The sequence below is a fragment of the Lissotriton vulgaris genome, unplaced genomic scaffold, assembly GCF_964263255.1.
Source record: "Lissotriton vulgaris unplaced genomic scaffold, aLisVul1.2 SCAFFOLD_850, whole genome shotgun sequence".
Taxonomy (NCBI): domain Eukaryota; kingdom Metazoa; phylum Chordata; class Amphibia; order Caudata; family Salamandridae; genus Lissotriton; species Lissotriton vulgaris.
The window spans coordinates 562,534-585,047 of record NW_028247634.1 but is presented as its reverse complement, the minus strand read 5'-3'; positions in this window follow the sequence as shown (position 1 = coordinate 585,047).

Genomic DNA, 22,514 nt, shown 5'->3' with positions numbered 1-22,514 from the left:
GCATCATTCAGGGGAAACTCCCACCACCCACTAAGGTGTCATCCTACTATTCACAACCTGTCAACTCCCAGCCCTGTCACTCACACACTTAGACAGTCAGATACACACAAGAGCAGAGGCGGGCTGAAATGGTTAGACAAGCAAATGCTAGCTTTCTAAAAGTAGCATTTGCAAACCCAGGATAGTAAAATAAACTTTACTAAAATAAGTATTTTATTATTCTGAGTTCAGGCATACTAAACATGACTCTCTACCATGTTCCCTGAGCCTGCTGGGATTATAGAGTGTAATAATTCCAGCAGCCCATTCTGGCCTAAAGGGAGCAGGTAGCCTCGCAATAGTGAAAAACGAATTTGGCAGTAATTCACTATTAGAACATGCCACACACATCAGGGCATGTCCTACCTTACACTTACAATGCACCCTGCCCTAGGGCCTACCATAGGGGTGACTAATATGAAGTTAAGGGAAGGTTTAGGGGCTGGCAAGTGGGTGCACTTGCCCAGCCAGCATGACAGTACCAGACTGCACGCAGGTTCTGCAATGGCAGACCCTAGACACATTTTAAGGCTGCTTCTGTGGGTAGTGCAACCAGCGCTGCAGGCCCACTAGCAGTATTGGCATTTACAAGCCCTGGCACTCCTGGTGCACTTTACTAGGGACTGACAGTAAATCCAATGAACCAATCATGGACATCAATCACATGTACAACTTTCAGTAGGGAGCACTTGCACTGCGGCACAGGTTGGCCGTGGCGCAGTGCCCTGAGTAGCGGACACCAGCAAAACATCTGAGGCACAACAGCAAAAAGTGGAAGGGAAACTCACGCCAAGGTGCCAGGTCTAACAGGCGTCAACATGGATTTGGTCTTGTTGATCGCAAATCCAAGAGACTCTAACAGCGACATCGTCATTTGCAGATGTTGAGTCGCCAAAAGAGCTGTAAGCCATTATCAGGATGTCGTCAAGGTAAATATCAGACGAAAACCCTGGGGCATATTATCAAGGGGGTTTATCTCCACTTTTTTGGCTTTAAAAGCCAAGAAAGCGGAGATAAAATTATCTCCCTATTACCTAGCTGTCGCTAACACCAGTTAGCGACAGCTAGTAGGAGATAGCGACCATCTTGGGCCCGCTTTGCATGTCTGTGATATTTATCACTAATGACATTCAAAGTGGGCGTGCCAAGATGTTAGCGACTGGAAACAGTCGCTAACATCGCTATCTCATATTACCAACTTTTGGAGATATTCGCGCTAAGCGTGAATATCTCCAAAAGCTAACATCTGCCCCTGAGCAGTTCTTAGCCATGTTATCCAATGGTAGGTGGATAACATGGCTAAGAGCATTAGCTCGGTAATGCTTGAATATCGCTGACTTTTCAGCGATATTCATGCATTTCGGCCGATTTTTATCGCTTAGGAGATAAACCTTCATAATAGCAAGGTTCCTAAGTGATAAAAATCACCGCAGCTCGGCGATAAAAATATCGCCGCTAAACCAACATAGCGATAATTATCGCTAGTTGTTGGTAATATGCCCCCCTGTTCCCGTAGGTGAGAAACCACTGGCTTCATCAACTTGGTGAAGCACCAAGGAGCCGAGGAAAGCCTGAAAGGAAGGACCAAATATTCCAGGCGCTTGCCTCGCCACAGGAACTGCAAGAACCGACGGTGAGGAGGAAATATATCGGGACCGTCAGGTACACGTCCTTGAGATCGAGGCGGACCAACCAGTCACCTTGTCTCAGAATGTCCGTCAGAAGATGGATTCCCTCCATCTTGAAGTGTCTGTAAAGAACGAAGGAGTTGAAATCTCTCAGGTTGAGAAGAAATCGGTAGCCTCCGCCCCTCTTCTGGACTAAGAAGATGTTGCTTAAGAAGCCTTCTGACTTGCCATCACAATAGGCCACCGCATGCTTCTGCAGCAAAGCTTCTATCTCTTGATCTATAAAAAACTCGTCTTGCCGAGAAAAATACAGAGGGGTAGGAAAAGTTGTCTGAAGGGGTGTCTGAAAAAAATCTATGTGAAACCCTTTTACTGTCTGTAGGATCCAAGGGTCCTGAGTAAGAACAGACCAATTGCGAAGAAAATGTTGAATCCAACCCCCCCCAAGGGACACAAAGACAGAGGCATTGGACTCATCAGAAGTAATCTGAGGTTGAAAGGTGCCTCTTTGACCTCCCCGGTGGAATCTGCGACGGCTGAAGCATTTTGTGGGGTAGAACGTGCCTCCCCTGGTGGGATCTTGGAAGTCTCCTCTCCCTCGGCCGTAACCGCCTCTGGGACGGCCCTGCCTTGCCCTGCCCGTCCAAAAAGGCTAGCCTGGAAAACTCTTTTCGTATTGGATTGCGCTTTGTCAAGCAAGGTGAAGGTCCCTACATATTTTGAGACATCCTTCACAAACTTATCCCTAAACTGTTGTAAGCAAACCTCAGCTAGGCCTACTTAGTGCGAGGGTTCGCCCTTCTCTGCACAGAGTCCTCAGACCTTAGGAAGAAGTTGGCAATGAAACTGGAAAATACAAAAGCAAAGTTTATTAAACCTTTAAAGGTGGTACTACAGTCCACACAACACCCTTCAGTATTGTATCGAGTAGCACACCGAACTAAAGCACATGGCCCCTTTTATACACAATGAAGGGGCTCAAGAGAAGGTGGTACAGAAGACAAGAGCAGTTTCATGACCATACAAGGACATATTGGAAGGCACAATCGATAGATGGGCGGAGTTAACAGTCTTCGATAACTGGTAAACACATTCCTATCTGGAACCAATTAGTACAGTCATTGACCCTACTGCGCATGTCTGGACATGCTGGAAGCGGGGAATACTAAAAATAGCCTGTTGCCGGGCAGACTTCAAGAGCAGTTAAGAAGAAGGTAGGACAAAGCACATGACGAGCACATGGCAATGTATGGCATACAAAATGCCTGTTACAAATACAAGATGGAGTCAGCACATTTGTTACGATAATGGTCAAAATGGAGCATGTCTTCTGCTAATGCTTAACCTAATCGCCGTTGATTTACAACAGACTACCCTTTCGGTATTAGCTGAAGACATTCGACTTCCTGGGAAAAGCTAGATACTCATCCCTTATGTTCATCATGCTAGCTATCTCCTGTTTCAAATCATTCTGCATTTTAACTTCTGCAATATTGCTTTTGGACGGTATGCAAGCAGTAACACACATAGAACATATCATCGGACTGCACTGAATACATACACAACAAGTGAAGATTATTGCAATTATTATACGTAGGACTGTTAATACTTTCCAGCCCCAGGCAGAAATCAGAGTCCAAAGCCATCCTGTAAAACTCCATGTACCATTTTCTGTGTGAAGGTCTGCAGCGATTTTATGAAGTTTATTAATCGCTTTATACACTGATGGGGTGTGGTCAGGTATGAACATGCAGCAGCTACTACCTATAACACGAAATGCACCACCTCTATCTGCTAGAATAACGTCCAACACCATTCTATTCTGCAAAGCTACAATTCTAGCAATTTGCAATTCTTCAGTGATGTTTCCTAAATCTACAGCGGTTTGATCTGTGACAGCTTCCACTACTCTAGTGAATCGCCACACTTTTCTGCTGTTTAATGCAGCACCTACAAAATAGAACAATCCTAAATTAAAATCTATATATTGTTGTAGACTAGTGTCGGTTTGATCAATGCTCTCAGTAGTCAAAGTTCTTTTGTATCTATTTACAGTAATATTGTTAAACAGTTTAAGATTTCGATGATACAATGGAGGTGATAGAAACACAGGGGGCAATAGAAATGATACATAACAAATGCCGGTCCAGCCGGCTGGCAATCGATAATATCCACGATTTCCGCACACAAAATAAGTATTGTGTGAAGCTAAAAAGGTACTATTATTTAAGCCATCTATATTCAATACAGTAATACATTCACTAACCCCCACAGGGATATGTTCAATGCTCTGTACACACAGTTCTGCTTGTGTTTGAGTGACGGAAATGACAAAATGTTCGGCATTGGATGAGTCTCTGGTATTGTTGGAGATATATGGCATTGAAATATTGTCCGGTCGATATTCTTCCCACTCCCATTTAGTTCCATTCACCTGAGGATACCCATCTTTGTCTTGATGGCACTCTTTATTTAACCGGAAAAGCAGTCTACCCACTGTAGGCTTCCTGGTCGCAAAGAGAAAAGTATACCAGGATCGACAAGAGCCATTATGCGAAAAAGGGAGAGGTATGAACGGTGTACCTCCTTTCTTTTGATGTGCAGGCATCATCCCACAAATCCAACAGTTCGTAGCGTTTGTAGCGATGTGGGTGTGATGCAACATTTGAATAAAGTTATTATTGAGATAAGATTGTCGATGTTTCAGTTCTTGATATAGGAGCGTAAAGAAATAATGCTCCTCTGATGTAGGTGTAGTAACAACAAACAACTCACGAGCAGGAGTTGTCTCCTCAACAGACCATGTTATTGTTGCTGCAATCACCAAAGCAACAACAAACTCTACAGTACAAAAAATCTTCTTCTTCTTTTCCATTTTAGTCACATTACAGAACAAATCTTCCTGAAACTAAAGTAGTTGTCAGAGCTATTACCCCTGGGTAGCCGTTGATTTCTTCACCACGGACCAAGACGGGTATCACTACTCTAATGCAGGGCTGATCCCCCCCCCTTGCCACATCGGCTCTCCGTTTCACTGACCCAGGGAATGCTCAGACAACTTTCACAAATGCTGCAGATTTCTCTCTCGGTCTCAAATTATATCTTGTTGCTCCAGTCACTGTTTGGCTTGGGAAGAACTTCTCAGATCCATCAGGCGTCACAGCACGGCCTCTCTCCGCAGTCAACACAGCAGGCTCCACCAAAGTCGGGAGTACTCGTCGACAATGGGTACCATGGACCCAATTCTTCAGATTCGTGACTCGAACTGCTGTTCTCGTAGCAAGTAGCACTTGCTCTGGCCCACGCCACCTTGGCTCCAAACTGCTCGACCTCTCGAAGGTCTTTAGAGGAACGAAGTCGCCAGGCCGGGGGTTGTGGCCCTCGCCTGTGGATCTGTCATTAAGTGCTTCTCAAACCTGTTGATGAATAGAAACCAAGTTATCAGTTAATTGTGCCAAATAGTCATTCATTAAGACACAAGGTACATCATACACAGAACTCGGTTTAGGAATTCCCCAGATATTCATGGGCCTGCCAAACAGAACCTCATAAGGTGTGAGACCTGTTCGAGAATGAGGCACTGATCTGATTGACAACAATGCCAGTGGCAACGCATCTGGCCAATTCAGAGAAGTAGAAGCCTTTATCTTAGCTAATTTCAGTTTCAGAGGAGCATTGTATCTTTCCACCAAACCTGCTGATTGTGGGTGGAACACTGCATGAAACTTCTGTTTGATCCCTAATCCTTTCAGGACATATTTTATAACATCCCCTACAAAATGAGGTCATTATCGCTCCACAAAAATCTACAAACACCATAGCGAGGAAAGAATTCCTTCAAAAGCACCTTTGCCATAGTAATTGCAGTATTGTCCTTTGTGGGGTACGGCTTAATCCATTTACCACATACCACCACCAAGACATACTTCAGATTATTACAGCGTTCAAGCTGAATATAATCCATCTGCAAAACTTCAAAAGGTGCAGTCGGTGTAGCAAATCCTCCTGCTGGAGTTCGTGTCCCCTTTCCAGGATTAAATCGTAGACAAATCATACAGGACTGTACTAATTTCGTAGCTGCGCTAGCAATTTCTGGATGCTCCCAGACTTGTGTAAGCAACTTCACTATTGCTGAGGCTCCAACATGTGCTAGCCCATGTGCCATCTGAACCATAGGTTGTACAAAAGCTTTAGGCAACTTCCATCTATCCATCTGCTTGTTTCGCCAACAACCTTCATCATCCAACTCACCATCTATGGACCATTGCTCTCGTTCTTTGTCAGAAGCGGTCCTCTGTATCTCTAGTACTTCCTTCCTAGCATCGTGCCACCGCTCAGCTTGTGACTTCACTACATACATAGAAGTAGTGTCAGGCTGCATCGCAGTCTCACGTGCCACTCGATCTACAAAAGCGTTTCCTTGTCCCACTTTATCTGTCACCTTTTTATGCGCACTGCATTTCACTATAGCTACTTTCTTTGGATATGTTAATGCAGTCAAAAGATTATGCACTAGTTCTCCGTGCATTATGTGCATCCCGTGTGATGTCAGAAAGCCTCTTTCCTTCCAGAGCAGGCCAAAGACATGCGCCACTCCAAAAGCATAGCGGCTATCTGTATAAATATTCACACGCAATCCTGTACTAAGCTCACACGCTCGCGTCAAAGCTAATAGTTCTGCTGCTTGAGCTGACTTTCTGTGGTATGCGAGCTGCCTCTACAATCGTGTGAAGCGTAGTAATTGCATATGCGGCTGAAGTTGTACCATCCGGTAACTTCAGACAAGACCCATCAACCCACAGTTCTCCATCCACATCTGAAAGGGGCGTATCTTGCAAATCAATACGACCCTTTGTCTGTTCCTCAGTCAGAAAAATACAATCGTATGTTTCCTGCGCCTCAGGCTGAGTTGCCGGAAATGGCAACAACGTGGCTGGGTTTAGTGTTGCACATCTCTTCAATGTAATGTGAGGAGCTAACAACGTCAACTCATATCCTGTCTGACGAGGGATAGTCAAATGCTACGTCTTTGTTTGATTCAAAAGGGCATCAACAGCATGGGGTACCAGCACCAACAGCTTATGTGATAAGACTATCCCTTCACTCTGGCGTATTGACACAGCTGTTGCTGCTACTGAGCGAAAACAACCAGGCAACGCTCGAGCAACAGGATCAAGTACTGCTGAAAAATATGCACAAGGGCGTTGCTTATCACCATGTGTCTGTACTAAAACTGACAATGCACATCCATCCCTCTCGTGTACATACAATGTAAAGAGCTTCGTATAATCTGGAGTACCTAACACTGGTGCTGAACAAAGAGCTTGTCGTAACTGTCGAAAAGCACTCTCACATTCATCTGTCCAAGGGAGGGGTATTGGAGTGTCTTTTGTCAAAAGTGCTAACAAAGGTTTAGCGATATGTGAAAATCCTAATATCCATTGCCTACAAAAAGAAGTAAGACCTAAAAATGCTCGAACCTCTTTCTGTGTGGAAGGTACTGGCGTGTCTAAAATTGCTTGAATGCGATCTGATGTGAGTGCACGCCCCTCCTTAGACAAAAGGTGACCTAAGTAGGTTACCTTTGGTCTACAATACTGCAGTTTCTTTCTCGATACCTTATGGTGATGTAAGGCAAGGAAAGAAAGCAAAGACAGAGTACATTTCTCACATTGTTCAGGGGTATCGGCTGCTAACAAAATATCATCAACATACTGAATGGGCGTCACACCCTCGGGTAGGACAAAAGAATCAAGCTGTCTTTTCAATGCTTGGCTGTAAATACTAGGACTCTCAGTATAGCCTTGGGGAACTCTACAAAATCTATACGATCGATTATTCAAAGTGAAACCGAACAAATATCGGCTATCAGGATGAATAGGGATCGAAAAGAAAGCGTTGTTCAAGTCTATAACAGAGAACGTAGTTGCAGTAGGTGGAACTAAAGTAAGAAGTGTTGTGATATCAGAAACCACTGGATATTGCGGTACCACTATCTTATTCACCTCCCGCAAATCAATAATAAATCTGTAGATCCTAGTATCAGTGTCTTTCTTCAAAATTGGGAGGATCGGACTGTAATAAATGTTAAATGGAACTTCCTCAACAACTCCAACTTCAATGAGATCTTGTACAATTCGTATGAGTGCTTCCTCACCCTCCTGTGAAATTCGACATTGAGGCAGGCGTGGCAACACAGCTCCCTCCTTTACACTAATATGCACTGGTGGAATAACCATCTGACCCACATCGGTATCTGAAGTAGCCCACAGAGTGTTCGGTAGGGAGGCTAATGCAGCATCCTCTTGAACAATACAAACTCTGTCTGTTACAGGGTAATTGTCATTCAAAATCACTCGCACTCCTTCAGGGGAACATCTTATTGTGGCTCTAAAATACTTGAGCATATCAAGACCCACAATATTATCTAGTTCAGGGGTCTCCAACCTTTTGTGTAGTGAGAGCTACTTCTGGTCCGTGAAAATTGTTGTGAGCTACTAAGCCCCAAGCAACTCGCGCATTTGTCCAAGAGACCTCCTCACGCCAAATCTAGTAGCTAAAAAGTGGGCAACATTTGCAAATTAGGTTTAAAACTGTAATGCAAAGACATTTCAAATAGTAGGAAGTGTTTTTCAAGTTATGAAGACTAGTCTATATGTGCTTGCTTAACGCAATGTTTGGCAATATCAGAAAAATTTACAATAAAAACCAGCCCACCAGCCAATAAAATCAGCCCACAAATAGCCACAAAAAAAACACAGTTAAGCATTTTCACAGCCCACCAGCCAAAAAGATCGGCCCACAAACAGCTAGTAGTGAGAAAGTAAAATACTATAAAACACAACACAAAATTAATTTTACTTTAGAAATAAATTGCGTATTCGTAGAGTAGACAGTTTTTGAGGCAGACCTTGCTTTGATGGCATGTGTGTACTGTATTGTAACTCCATCGCACTCGATGCCAGACGAATTTACTTTATATCCCATTTCCAAGATTTATTGCATGGGACACACTACCCATTGACAAATGTAAACAATCACTCATTAAAGTTAAACCATTTGATAGCACTGCACAGTAAAATAATTGGAAACATTGTAGGCATGGTTTTCATCTACTTTGCCTCAAAAATCACTTTTAATCAGCTATAACAAAAAAGGAAACTGTCCACATCACAAACCTAAAACAAATGTTAATTCAGAAATGTATGCATAGGCACGGTTGGCAAGAGGCCATATTCTGTGTGATATTTCCATTCCGTATTTCAGCCAACAGAACCTGAGGTGTACTTTTACTATTTTAAGTACTAACTAGCATAAAAACCACAGCATGGTAAACAAGGAGACTGACCAATTTGCAGCGCCGTTTGTGTGTTTATACGCGAGTTATGTGTAACTGTACTAATTGAGCCCTTGCCTGCCCTCTGCTCATGTCCGATGATCTGCTGTTGCTAGTGTTCCTGCCTTCACTTGGCTGGATGCCAGCACTGGGCTGCAGTTTCATTGTGATGGCGTCCTTTACCTGCGGGGGTGTTTCTTTTCTCTGTGTTCTGGCCCCTCATGATAGCACCTTGCAAAATGAATGGTGGTGGCGGATAGTGGCTGTGTGCGCAGGATACTATCACCTCAGAAGCAAAATCTATTGGCGTTGCATTTTTCTCCCTTTTCAAAATGGACTAGACGAGTTTAACTGAATGTTACTGTGTTGTCTCTGAGCAGGAATTTGGTCATCATTTCAGATTAAGCACTTTGATTTTGCCCCTACCTAGTGCACGTACAGCAGGCCTCTTTCAGCTGCAAGAACAACTTTTCGTCTGTCCCCGGTCACCCCGGGGCCTCTGCCTCCCATCACAGGTCACTGACTGTAGACCTGCCTCCTTAGAGGCCTGGGAGATCGCACTAATGATGGAAAGCGTTTATTGGTGTCGCGCTGTGAGGATTGCAGCATCTGGAGTGGAATACGATGGCGTGGGAGCTCGAGAGGCATTTTCCCGCGTGTGGTACAGGAGCACTACCAGAAATTAACTACAAAACCAGGGCACGACTGAGGTGGCCGGAAGTATGCCACAGCAGAATAAAGTAATTTATCTAGTGTTGAATGGAAAGTTTTCTCTTACCGGCATAAGTGTTTTGGGTCCAGGCCCCCGGGGTTTGCTCTCACGGCTTGCCGTGAGCTCTAATGAAAGATAAGGTGGCAGGCTGTACTGCTGTAATCTGCAGATGGCGCGGGTCCCAGCAGTTTTATACTGCTTGCGTGACTTGGAAACCAGCAAGTCTGCCCTGCCATGCCTGCTTCTAGCACCTTTCGCGATCGTGATTCATACATTGAACAGCGCGGTGCTAGTGAGGAAAAGGCAGGGGGCCACATAGTCGAGACGGTGATCTCCGCGTAGAAGAGGAACGTCATCCTCTTCGGCCCAACCCACCCCAGCTAACTCAAAGCCAATCAGAGCTGCTGGTTTGGGTGAGGGCGGGCAACGCAGCCTGAAAAAAAAGCCTAAAAAGCCCAAACAACACTAAAGGGCTACTAAATTGAGCAGCAAGTGTCACGAGCTACTCATAGGGTCTCGGCGAGCTACCGGTAGCTCGCGATCGACGGGTTGGAGACCCCTGGATAGTTTATTTGGGGAAAGCAAAAATGGGCATGGAGCAGCAAACTTATCAACATGAAATGCAAGTGGTTGTGACAATGGGCTAAGGGAAGGTGTTCCATCGAACCCTATCGATGTAATCGTTAAGCCAGACGGCGGAGCCCTTGGAACAAATTGTTTAGACAAAGCGCTACGAGTAGCTCCTGTATCAACCAGAAACTGATCAGTAGAACCCAAAACATGTGCTATAACATAAGGACCCCTCTGACCTACTGGAACTTCAACTGATTCCTTACCCCATCCTACGCAATCCTATGCATAAGCAGAATCATGCGACTCAGGCTGCACATAATCAGACATCTGGTATTGGTTGCGCCTATCAAACGTATTGAACCCATTTTGTACCCGCACATTAGAATCAAACCTAGCACGATCGTTCATGGCACCTCTGGGTCCTGAGTTCCCCGAGCAATTCCTCATGGATCCTCGGCCACGGACATAGCGCTGTGAGCGTAACAATGGACACTCATCTGCCCAATGACCAAATTTCCTACAATATGCGCATTGATCAACGGCCAAAGAGGGACGAGTATAAGAGGAATTAGAAAATCCTTGTCCGCCTCCATCGTTACCTCGAAGAGGTGGACCATAAACCTGAGATAACATAACTTTTGTTTTTAATTCTTTAGACTTTTTATCCTCATTGCCCTTCGCTTCTAGTTCCTGACGCCCGTAATATTGAGCCATCGTCAGGACAGATGCCTGAGAAGAGGTGGTCCAAGAGCTTTCGCTAGCTTTCAAGCGGCTAGCCACTCCTGGTAATAGATTCGTAACATACTTATCTACAAATGAGTGTCGGCCCGTATCGTCCGTTAGCGACTGGCCACTGAAATCATGAAAACCTTCCTCAAAACGTGTGAAGAAATCTGAAACTGATTCATCTGTCTTTTGCTTACAAGACACTAGAATAGTCCAATCAATCTTTTTAGGGGGAATAATCGTTTTTAACTTAATAATATTGCACCAGTAAGAACTAAAATCAACTGACATGGCTTTTTCGCTGGTTCCCTGTCCTCATCTTCCCTCTCTGTCTTCCATAATGCCCCATACGCTGTGCTATCATCTATTTTATGCACGGATCTCCACATATCGGGCGGCAATATGAGCCAGAAAAATAAATCAATACCAGCTAATGTCATGGTACAAGAATTTAAGGCTCCCTCAACTTCCTCATAGAAAGCGGCTGGATTTTTACGCGGATCAGGCAATGCAGCTTTTAGTGCCATAACATCTGCTCTATTCCAGGGTGTATATACCCAATTATAAATAAAATACCCTTTAGCATCTACAGAATATTTATCATCACTTGTACCCGCTCCTTTAGGAGGAACATATAAAGGCGCGGCCTCTCGCATAGGTTTTGCATGTACTATCGCGGTCTTATCTGTTTCAAAAACAGCTGATTGTTTCCCGTTGACCAATCCCGTTCGTTCATCTGTTTTAGCTTTCCGTTTCTCCTCCCGTAGCCGAAGCGCCTCATTTCGAAGTTTAACCAGTCACCTAGGAAAGAGTAAAAAGACCTTAATGTAATTGCTTACAATCGATTGCCACATCATCAGGTTCGAGAACAACAGATACTTTTCTAAACATATCAACAACTTCTCCTGCAAAATCTTAAGTAAAATATATCTGCTCTCTATCGTGCCATCCCTTTAAAGTCTCTAAAATATCAGAAACAGCAACAATATCCTTAAGTGACTGTCGAACAATCTTTCTAAGTTCAGCCGCACGATCGACCGGAATCATGGAGCGGGTGTCACGTTTCGTTTTATCAGCCCCGGAATCCTCGTCTTCGCCAGATGGAGCAGACGGAATGATATACGGAGGCGGAGGACAATATAACAAAGAAAAATCATCTTGCGGTTTATTAAGGACAGGATAAAGAGGTTGTCGAACAGCATATTGGCCAGATATCTGTAATCTGCGCTCCTTCTCCTGTCTCTCTTCTAACTCTTTCGCCTCCTTCTTTCTTAGTTCTTGTGCTTTTTCATACACATTCTTCTGTTGCTCTTTCTCAATCAACGCTTGCTCACATTTCTCACGCTCACGTACTTCTTTCACCCATATTCGCACACTCTCAAACATATCTTGTCTAGATTTTTGCTTAAACATACACTGTTCCACATACTCAATTTTCCGCATATCAAATGACCCAAACTTCAGCCAACATAACTCAGGATCCTTTTCCGTGTATTGCCTCCACAATGTGCTGTACATTATGGAAGAAAGACCATATTTTAGATACATGTCTCTATGAGGCGTCCCCTCTGGGGGAGCCGGCTACGATTCCTCGAGACTTAACCGGTTATTTCCACAAAAGCAGCACATCCTACGGAGTGCGCTAAAAGCAGGCATGCCAAAAATTGTGCAAAATATGCAGTATTATAATCAAAGTAGCACTTAAGGTATCTATAATACGGTGTGCAGTTCAAATCAAAATCGCATTGTAGAGAAAAATCTCCTCATTACCTGCCTATATATGTTGCAACACATATATTACACATACACATACAGATACACATCATTGACTAGTCATTCCAAAATTGCCACAGCAAGCGTATCCTAAAACTGCTTTGCCACTACCAGGCTTCCAAAACCCACAGCAAGTATCGTACAACGGTTCTTACCAATCACAGTGCGTCCAGATTCCAACTGCCAAGTTCTAAATTCGACCAGACGGCCACTGCAAGGCAAGCCAACAGAAGAGATCTCAGTCGAGGACCGGCACCACCTGGATGGTCAGATCGGAAAGAAAGGAAAAAATGCCTTTGATGCCAAGACTCGGGTCTCTTCTGGCAAGCGATCGCGTCCGCAGCGAGATTCCAATCCTTCGTCACGACCACTCCTTCGGGCATCCGAGTCGCTGATGAGCCCCACGTGTCGGGCTCCAATTTGCTGTAAGCAAACCTCAGCTAGGCCTACTTAGTGCAAGGGTTCGCCCTTCTCTGCACAGAGTCCTCAGACCTTAGGAAGAAGTTGGCAATGAAACTGGAAAATACAAAAGCAAAGTTTATTAAACCTTTAAAGGTGGTACTACAGTCCACACAACACCCTTCAGTATTGTATCGAGTAGCACACCGAACTAAAGCACATGGCCCCTTTTATACACAATGAAGGGGCTCAAGAGAAGGTGGTACAGAAGACAAGAGCAGTTTCATGACCATACAAGGACATATTGGAAGGCACAATCGATAGATGGGCGGAGTTAACAGTCTTCGATAACTGGTAAACACATTCCTATCTGGAACCAATTAGTACAGTCATTGACCCTACTGCGCATGTCTGGACATGCTGGAAGCGGGGAATACTAAAAATAGCCTGTTGCCGGGCAGACTTCAAGAGCAGTTAAGAAGAAGGTAGGACAAAGCACATGACGAGCACATGGCAATGTATGGCATACAAAATGCCTGTTACAAATACAAGATGGAGTCAGCACATTTGTTACGATAATGGTCAAAATGGAGCATGTCTTCTGCTAATGCTTAACCTAATCGCCGTTGATTTACAACAGACTACCCTTTCGGTATTAGCTGAAGACATTCGACTTCCTAGGAAAAGCTAGATACTCATCCCTTATGTTCATCATGCTAGCTATCTCCTGTTTCAAATCATTCTGCATTTTAACTTCTGCAATATTGCTTTTGGACGGTATGCAAGCAGTAACACACATAGAACATATCATCGGACTGCACTGAATACATACACAACAAGTGAAGATTATTGCAATTATTATACGTAGGACTGTTAATACTTTCCAGCCCCAGGCAGAAATCAGAGTCCAAAGCCATCCTGTAAAACTCCATGTACCATTTTCTGTGTGAAGGTCTGCAGCGATTTTATGAAGTTTATTAATCGCTTTATACACTGATGGGGTGTGGTCAGGTATGAACATGCAGCAGCTACTACCTATAACACGAAATGCACCACCTCTATCTGCTAGAATAACGTCCAACACCATTCTATTCTGCAAAGCTACAATTCTAGCAATTTGCAATTCTTCAGTGATGTTTCCTAAATCTACAGCGGTTTGATCTGTGACAGCTTCCACTACTCTAGTGAATCGCCACACTTTTCTGCTGTTTAATGCAGCACCTACAAAATAGAACAATCCTAAATTAAAATCTATATATTGTTGTAGACTAGTGTCGGTTTGATCAATGCTCTCAGTAGTCAAAGTTCTTTTGTATCTATTTACAGTAATATTGTTAAACAGTTTAAGATTTCGATGATACAATGGAGGTGATAGAAACACAGGGGGCAATAGAAATGATACATAACAAATGCCGGTCCAGCCGGCTGGCAATCGATAATATCCACGATTTCCGCACACAAAATAAGTATTGTGTGAAGCTAAAAAGGTACTATTATTTAAGCCATCTATATTCAATACAGTAATACATTCACTAACCCCCACAGGGATATGTTCAATGCTCTGTACACACAGTTCTGCTTGTGTTTGAGTGACGGAAATGACAAAATGTTCGGCATTGGATGAGTCTCTGGTATTGTTGGAGATATATGGCATTGAAATATTGTCCAGTCGATATTCTTCCCACTCCCATTTAGTTCCATTCACCTGAGGATACCCATCTTTGTCTTGATGGCACTCTTTATTTAACCGGAAAAGCAGTCTACCCACTGTAGGCTTCCTGGTCGCAAAGAGAAAAGTATACCAGGATCGACAAGAGCCATTATGCGAAAAAGGGAGAGGTATGAACGGTGTACCTCCTTTCTTTTGATGTGCAGGCATCATCCCACAAATCCAACAGTTCGTAGCGTTTGTAGCGATGTGGGTGTGATGCAACATTTGAATAAAGTTATTATTGAGATAAGATTGTCGATGTTTCAGTTCTTGATATAGGAGCGTAAAGAAATAATGCTCCTCTGATGTAGGTGTAGTAACAACAAACAACTCACGAGCAGGAGTTGTCTCCTCAACAGACCATGTTATTGTTGCTGCAATCACCAAAGCAACAACAAACTCTACAGTACAAAAAATCTTCTTCTTCTTTTCCATTTTAGTCACATTACAGAACAAATCTTCCTGAAACTAAAGTAGTTGTCAGAGCTATTACCCCTGGGTAGCCGTTGATTTCTTCACCACGGACCAAGACGGGTATCACTACTCTAATGCAGGGCTGATCCCCCCCCCTTGCCACATCGGCTCTCCGTTTCACTGACCCAGGGAATGCTCAGACAACTTTCACAAATGCTGCAGATTTCTCTCTCGGTCTCAAATTATATCTTGTTGCTCCAGTCACTGTTTGGCTTGGGAAGAACTTCTCAGATCCATCAGGCGTCACAGCACGGCCTCTCTCCGCAGTCAACACAGCAGGCTCCACCAAAGTCGGGAGTACTCGTCGACAATGGGTACCATGGACCCAATTCTTCAGATTCGTGACTCGAACTGCTGTTCTCGTAGCAAGTAGCACTTGCTCTGGCCCACGCCACCTTGGCTCCAAACTGCTCGACCTCTCGAAGGTCTTTAGAGGAACGAAGTCGCCAGGCCGGGGGTTGTGGCCCTCGCCTGTGGATCTGTCATTAAGTGCTTCTCAAACCTGTTGATGAATAGAAACCAAGTTATCAGTTAATTGTGCCAAATAGTCATTCATTAAGACACAAGGTACATCATACACAGAACTCGGTTTAGGAATTCCCCAGATATTCATGGGCCTGCCAAACAGAACCTCATAAGGTGTGAGACCTGTTCGAGAATGAGGCACTGATCTGATTGACAACAATGCCAGTGGCAACGCATCTGGCCAATTCAGAGAAGTAGAAGCCTTTATCTTAGCTAATTTCAGTTTCAGAGGAGCATTGTATCTTTCCACCAAACCTGCTGATTGTGGGTGGAACACTGCATGAAACTTCTGTTTGATCCCTAATCCTTTCAGGACATATTTTATAACATCCCCTACAAAATGAGGTCATTATCGCTCCACAAAAATCTACAAACACCATAGCGAGGAAAGAATTCCTTCAAAAGCACCTTTGCCATAGTAATTGCAGTATTGTCCTTTGTGGGGTACGGCTTAATCCATTTACCACATACCACCACCAAGACATACTTCAGATTATTACAGCGTTCAAGCTGAATATAATCCATCTGCAAAACTTCAAAAGGTGCAGTCGGTGTAGCAAATCCTCCTGCTGGAGTTCGTGTCCCCTTTCCAGGATTAAATCGTAGGCAAATCATACAGGACTGTACTAATTTCGTAGCTGCGCTAGCAATTTCTGGATGCTCCCAGACTTGTGTAAGCAACTTCACTATTGCTGAAGCTCCAACATGTGCTAGCCCATGTGCCATCTGAACCATAGGTTGTACAAAAGCTTTAGGCAACTTCCATCTATCCATCTGCTTGTTTCGCCAACAACCTTCATCATCCAACTCGCCATCTATGGACCATTGCTCTCGTTCTTTGTCAGAAGCGGTCCTCTGTATCTCTAGTACTTCCTTCCTAGCATCGTGCCACCGCTCAGCTTGTGACTTCACTACATACATAGAAGTAGTGTCAGGCTGCATCGCAGTCTCACGTGCCACTCGATCTACAAAAGCGTTTCCTTGTCCCACTTTATCTGTCACCTTTTTATGCGCACTGCATTTCACTATAGCTACTTTCTTTGGATATGTTAATGCAGTCAAAAGATTATGCACTAGTTCTCCGTGCATTATGTGCATCCCGTGTGATGTCAGAAAGCCTCTTTCCTTCCAGAGCAGGCCAAAGACATGCGCCACTCCAAAAGCATAGCGGCTATCTGTATAAATATTCACACGCAATCCTGTACTAAGCTCACACGCTCGCGTCAAAGCTAATAGTTCTGCTGCTTGAGCTGACTTTCTGTGGTATGCGAGCTGCCTCTACAATCGTGTGAAGCGTAGTAATTGCATATGCGGCTGAAGTTGTACCATCCGGTAACTTCAGACAAGACCCATCAACCCACAGTTCTCCATCCACATCTGAAAGGGGCGTATCTTGCAAATCAATACGACCCTTTGTCTGTTCCTCAGTCAGAAAAATACAATCGTATGTTTCCTGCGCCTCAGGCTGAGTTGCCGGAAATGGCAACAACGTGGCTGGGTTTAGTGTTGCACATCTCTTCAATGTAATGTGAGGAGCTAACAACGTCAACTCATATCCTGTCTGACGAGGGATAGTCAAATGCTACGTCTTTGTTTGATTCAAAAGGGCATCAACAGCATGGGGTACCAGCACCAACAGCTTATGTGATAAGACTATCCCTTCACTCTGGCGTATTGACACAGCTGTTGCTGCTACTGAGCGAAAACAACCAGGCAACGCTCGAGCAACAGGATCAAGTACTGCTGAAAAATATGCACAAGGGCGTTGCTTATCACCATGTGTCTGTACTAAAACTGACAATGCACATCCATCCCTCTCGTGTACATACAATGTAAAGAGCTTCGTATAATCTGGAGTACCTAACACTGGTGCTGAACAAAGAGCTTGTCGTAACTGTCGAAAAGCACTCTCACATTCATCTGTCCAAGGGAGGGGTATTGGAGTGTCTTTTGTCAAAAGTGCTAACAAAGGTTTAGCGATATGTGAAAATCCTAATATCCATTGCCTACAAAAAGAAGTAAGACCTAAAAATGCTCGAACCTCTTTCTGTGTGGAAGGTACGGGCGTGTCTAAAATTGCTTGAATGCGATCTGATGTGAGTGCACGCCCCTCCTTAGACAAAAGGTGACCTAAGTAGGTTACCTTTGGTCTACAATACTGCAGTTTCTTTCTCGATACCTTATGGTGATGTAAGGCAAGGAAAGAAAGCAAAGACAGAGTACATTTCTCACATTGTTCAGGGGTATCGGCTGCTAACAAAATATCATCAACATACTGAATGGGCGTCACACCCTCGGGTAGGACAAAAGAATCAAGCTGTCTTTTCAATGCTTGGCTGTAAATACTAGGACTCTCAGTATAGCCTTGGGGAACTCTACAAAATCTATACGATCGATTATTCAAAGTGAAACCGAACAAATATCGGCTATCAGGATGAATAGGGATCGAAAAGAAAGCGTTGTTCAAGTCTATAACAGAGAACGTAGTTGCAGTAGGTGGAACTAAAGTAAGAAGTGTTGTGATATCAGAAACCACTGGATATTGCGGTACCACTATCTTATTCACCTCCCGCAAATCAATAATAAATCTGTAGATCCTAGTATCAGTGTCTTTCTTCAAAATTGGGAGGATCGGACTGTAATAAATGTTAAATGGAACTTCCTCAACAACTCCAACTTCAATGAGATCTTGTACAATTCGTATGAGTGCTTCCTCACCCTCCTGTGAAATTCGACATTGAGGCAGGCGTGGCAACACAGCTCCCTCCTTTACACTAATATGCACTGGTGGAATAACCATCTGACCCACATCGGTATCTGAAGTAGCCCACAGAGTGTTCGGTAGGGAGGCTAATGCAGCATCCTCTTGAACAATACAAACTCTGTCTGTTACAGGGTAATTGTCATTCAAAATCACTCGCACTCCTTCAGGGGAACATCTTATTGTGGCTCTAAAATACTTGAGCATATCAAGACCCACAATATTATCTAGTTCAGGGGTCTCCAACCTTTTGTGTAGTGAGAGCTACTTCTGGTCCGTGAAAATTGTCGTGAGCTACTAAGCCCCAAGCAACTCGCGCATTTGTCCAAGAGACCTCCTCACGCCAAATCTAGTAGCTAAAAAGTGGGCAACATTTGCAAATTAGGTTTAAAACTGTAATGCAAAGACATTTCAAATAGTAGGAAGTGTTTTTCAAGTTATGAAGACTAGTCTATATGTGCTTGCTTAACGCAATGTTTGGCAATATCAGAAAAATTTACAATAAAAACCAGCCCACCAGCCAATAAAATCAGCCCACAAATAGCCACAAAAAAAACACAGTTAAGCATTTTCACAGCCCACCAGCCAAAAAGATCGGCCCACAAACAGCTAGTAGTGAGAAAGTAAAATACTATAAAACACAACACAAAATTAATTTTACTTTAGAAATAAATTGCGTATTCGTAGAGTAGACAGTTTTTGAGGCAGACCTTGCTTTGATGGCATGTGTGTACTGTATTGTAACTCCATCGCACTCGATGCCAGACTAATTTACTTTATATCCCATTTCCAAGATTTATTGCATGGGACACACTACCCATTGACAAATGTAAACAATCACTCATTAAAGTTAAACCATTTGATAGCACTGCACAGTAAAATAATTGGAAACATTGTAGGCATGGTTTTCATCTACTTTGCCTCAAAAATCACTTTTAATCAGCTATAACAAAAAAGGAAACTGTCCACATCACAAACCTAAAACAAATGTTAATTCAGAAATGTATGCATAGGCACGGTTGGCAAGAGGCCATATTCTGTGTGATATTTCCATTCCGTATTTCAGCCAACAGAACCTGAGGTGTACTTTTACTATTTTAAGTACTAACTAGCATAAAAACCACAGCATGGTAAACAAGGAGACTGACCAATTTGCAGCGCCGTTTGTGTGTTTATACGCGAGTTATGTGTAACTGTACTAATTGAGCCCTTGCCTGCCCTCTGCTCATGTCCGATGATCTGCTGTTGCTAGTGTTCCTGCCTTCACTTGGCTGGATGCCAGCACTGGGCTGCAGTTTCATTGTGATGGCGTCCTTTACCTGCAGGGGTGTTTCTTTTCTCTGTGTTCTGGCCCCTCATGATAGCACCTTGCAAAATGAATGGTGGTGGCGGATAGTGGCTGTGTGCGCAGGATACTATCACCTCAGAAGCAAAATCTATTGGCGTTGCATTTTTCTCCCTTTTCAAAATGGACTAGACGAGTTTAACTGAATGTTACTGTGTTGTCTCTGAGCAGGAATTTGGTCATCATTTCAGATTAAGCACTTTGATTTTGCCCCTACCTAGTGCACGTACAGCAGGCCTCTTTCAGCTGCAAGAACAACTTTTCGTCTGTCCCCGGTCACCCCGGGGCCTCTGCCTCCCATCACAGGTCACTGACTGTAGACCTGCCTCCTTAGAGGCCTGGGAGATCGCACTAATGATGGAAAGCGTTTATTGGTGTCGCGCTGTGAGGATTGCAGCATCTGGAGTGGAATACGATGGCGTGGGAGCTCGAGAGGCATTTTCCCGCGTGTGGTACAGGAGCACTACCAGAAATTAACTACAAAACCAGGGAACGACTGAGGTGGCCGGAAGTATGCCACAGCTGAATAAAGTAATTTATCTAGTGTTGAATGGAAAGTTTTCTCTTACCGGCATAAGTGTTTTGGGTCCAGGCCCCTGGGGTTTGCTCTCACGGCTTGCCGTGAGCTCTAATGAAAGATAAGGTGGCAGGCTGTACTGCTGTAATCTGCAGATGGCGCGGGTCCCAGCAGTTTTATACTGCTTGCGTGACTTGGAAACCAGCAAGTCTGCCCTGCCATGCCTGCTTCTAGCACCTTTCGCGATCGTGATTCATACATTGAACAGCGCGGTGCTAGTGAGGAAAAGGCAGGGGGCCACATAGTCGAGACGGTGATCTCCACGTAGAAGAGGAACGTCATCCTCTTCGGCCCAACCCACCCCAGCTAACTCAAAGCCAATCAGAGCTGCTGGTTTGGGTGAGGGCGGGCAACGCAGCCTGAAAAAAAAGCCTAAAAAGCCCAAACAACACCAAAGGGCTACTAAATTGAGCAGCAAGTGTCACGAGCTACTCATAGGGTCTCGGCGAGCTACCGGTAGCTCGCGATCGACGGGTTGGAGACCCCTGGATAGTTTATTTGGGGAAAGCAAAAATGGGCATGGAGCAGCAAACTTATCAACATGAAATGCAAGTGGTTGTGACAATGGGCTAAGGGAAGGTGTTCCATCGAACCCTATTGATGTAATCGTTAAGCCAGACGGCGGAGCCCTTGGAACAAATTGTTTAGACAAAGCGCTACGAGTAGCTCCTGTATCAACCAGAAACTGATCAGTAGAACCCAAAACATGTGCTATAACATAAGGACCCCTCTGACCTACTGGAACTTCAACTGATTCCTTACCCCATCCTACGCAATCCTATGCATAAGCAGAATCATGCGACTCAGGCTGCACATAATCAGACATCTGGTATTGGTTGCGCCTATCAAACGTATTGAACCCATTTTGTACCCGCACATTAGAATCAAACCTAGCACGATCGTTCATGGCACCTCTGGGTCCTGAGTTCCCCGAGCAATTCCTCATGGATCCTCGGCCACGGACATAGCGCTGTGAGCGTAACAATGGACACTCATCTGCCCAATGACCAAATTTCCTACAATATGCGCATTGATCAACGGCCAAAGAGGGACGAGTATAAGAGGAATTAGAAAATCCTTGTCCGCCTCCATCGTTACCTCGAAGAGGTGGACCATAAACCTGAGATAACATAACTTTTGTTTTTAATTCTTTAGACTTTTTATCCTCATTGCCCTTCGCTTCTAGTTCCTGACGCCCGTAATATTGAGCCATCGTCAGGACAGATGCCTGAGAAGAGGTGGTCCAAGAGCTTTCGCTAGCTTTCAAGCGGCTAGCCACTCCTGGTAATAGATTCGTAACATACTTATCTACAAATGAGTGTCGGCCCGTATCGTCCGTTAGCGACTGGCCACTGAAATCATGAAAACCTTCCTCAAAACGTGTGAAGAAATCTGAAACTGATTCATCTGTCTTTTGCTTACAAGACACTAGAATAGTCCAATCAATCTTTTTAGGGGGAATAATCGTTTTTAACTTAATAATATTGCACCAGTAAGAACTAAAATCAACTGACATGGCTTTTTCGCTGGTTCCCTGTCCTCATCTTCCCTCTCTGTCTTCCATAATGCCCCATACGCTGTGCTATCATCTATTTTATGCACGGATCTCCACATATCGGGCGGCAATATGAGCCAGAAAAATAAATCAATACCAGCTAATGTCATGGTACAAGAATTTAAGGCTCCCTCAACTTCCTCATAGAAAGCGGCTGGATTTTTACGCGGATCAGGCAATGCAGCTTTTAGTGCCATAACATCTGCTCTATTCCAGGGTGTATATACCCAATTATAAATAAAATACCCTTTAGCATCTACAGAATATTTATCATCACTTGTACCCGCTCCTTTAGGAGGAACATATAAAGGCGCGGCCTCTCGCATAGGTTTTGCATGTACTATCGCGGTCTTATCTGTTTCAAAAACAGCTGATTGTTT